Raw genomic sequence first — 2179 nt, forward strand, 5'->3', positions numbered from 1 at the left:
AAGCGCTTCAAGGGTCTAGTGATATATGTGTATTTAACCTTTATTAGTTTTCTGAAGTTGTTACATATGCATTAAAAGAAACTAATCAAGACAAACTTTCATCACCTGCCCTCCAAAGATTTCCCTTGGGCATTATTAAAGAATGCATACATTGATGTATCTGAGGAAAAAAACTGGGTTTGCTGCTTTCATTTTTTATTTAAAAATATTTTTTGTACTTTGCATGGCTTTCAAAATATACACTGAAATATGTTTGTCTTATTAGTTATACAGTGATTCGCAGTGGAAGTTACGATTTTAGTGGCAGAAATCAATATCACTTTTACCAACTGATATTAGAAATATTACATTAAACGATTAATATCTAAGGTTCTCATAGAAGTTCCCTCTTTTGCCCCTCTCAATTAAAACGTAAATCATTCATCTATACATTTTCACACATATTTCCATAGCTGGATTTGTGCTAAATGTTGCCCTAGCATCTTGTCTCATTCTTTATTACTCTGGATTTACATAATAGTCCTATATTTCAAAGATATTTGAAGGAAAATTCTTCTGTGTCAAGAAAAGAACTTTCCATCAGGGACATGAGGATAGTAGAAATGAAAAAAAGTCAATCCAATGCATGCAATTGAATTACTAATTGCATTCAGACCTGACTTGTTTTTCCCTAACACCAAGAACTTCTTTTCAGCTATTTTTGACATGAAGTTTGTGCTATTCAGAATAAATAAATAAATATATAAATAAATATATAAATCACATTTTAAAGAAAATGACTCGGCACTTGTTGACCCTTCACTAACTGCATTTAGACTGATTTGGACACCTTATTTTTGGAGGATGAATCCAAGCTTATGCAACACTACATTGTTAACATGTACAAAAGACTTTTACCTAATCATATGTTTAAGTAACATAACTTCACTGAGATGTAAGTTGATGCTGCATATCTGAGAACATTTATTATTTATATAACAAAAAAATGGCTTTAATAAGTAAATTACTATTTTAAAGCTTCACTAAAGTAAGAAAAAAATAGAATTCAGGGGTTTTTTTGTAGGTACCTATATGTACTTTTAAAATTCTTCTTTGCTACATTTATTTATTCTATGTCAAATATATAAGCTAAACATTATCTTATTTGCAAGTTGTGTTTTATGTTATTTCTGATCAGCTGAATATTTTCCTTTTCTTTTTTTTTTGTTCAAAAAAACAAAAAAAAAGTAAAAAGAACATATAATTTCCTCATAATTCCTTTAAACTTTAATGTGAATATTTGATTCTGGATCATTGTTCTCTGAATCATATTGAAAGCCAACTTTCTGTCTTGAGAAACCAAAAACAATAATGTAAATGTCACCAAATGCTACCAAGTGTTGTTTATATTGGTATTAAACTAAGGAATAATAGATTAAAAAAATTATATAGCTAGGGCTAATATTCATATGATGATATCTCAAAGGAATAGTTCAGAATAAGCTAGAGGTAAGCCATGTATATACATTAAAAAGTTTGCCATAGTTCCTACCTATTCCTATTGTTATAAAAGGGAGATGCCTAGAATGGTTACTGAACACATGATTATATAGAGAGAACAAATGTTGTTAACACAGGTGTAACAAAAATTGCAATAGATCTTGATGAAATGTATTTCTTGTTACTTGTTAGCTATCGACTTGATAAAACATTTCTGAAATTTATTGGATCTAGGTCTGTTGTGAAAGCCCTTGTTATTATCTGCATCTATCATTTGAATTATGACAGTTCCTTAGATGTCTGAAACTCATTGAATAAATACTTGGGGGGGGGAGTATTAATTCTTTTCCAAGTACATTGATACAGTATTTTATGCATATTTAGCAAATTAACAGTGAATAAAAGTACTGTTACAAGATTTATTAAATAAAAATGCATATTGTAATTTCAGACATTAGCATTCAGACGTTAGCAATGTTGTACTAAAACAAAGGATAATGATTAAAATAACAATGTATTTATGATTCCAGTAATGTTTAAATTCCATACAAACTGATAAACAAGATGTAAATCAGATCTATGAGATCTTATTCCTGCCCCAGCAAGCATGTGCATATGCACAGATGTACATACATGTGCACTAGTTTTTTAAGCAATATAACTTTAGTGCTGCCACCAAAGAAATTCTCGCAACTTTTGT

This window comes from Pygoscelis adeliae, unplaced genomic scaffold (genome assembly GCF_000699105.1).
Source record: "Pygoscelis adeliae isolate BGI_AS28 unplaced genomic scaffold, ASM69910v1 Scaffold169, whole genome shotgun sequence".
Lineage (NCBI taxonomy): Eukaryota > Metazoa > Chordata > Aves > Sphenisciformes > Spheniscidae > Pygoscelis > Pygoscelis adeliae.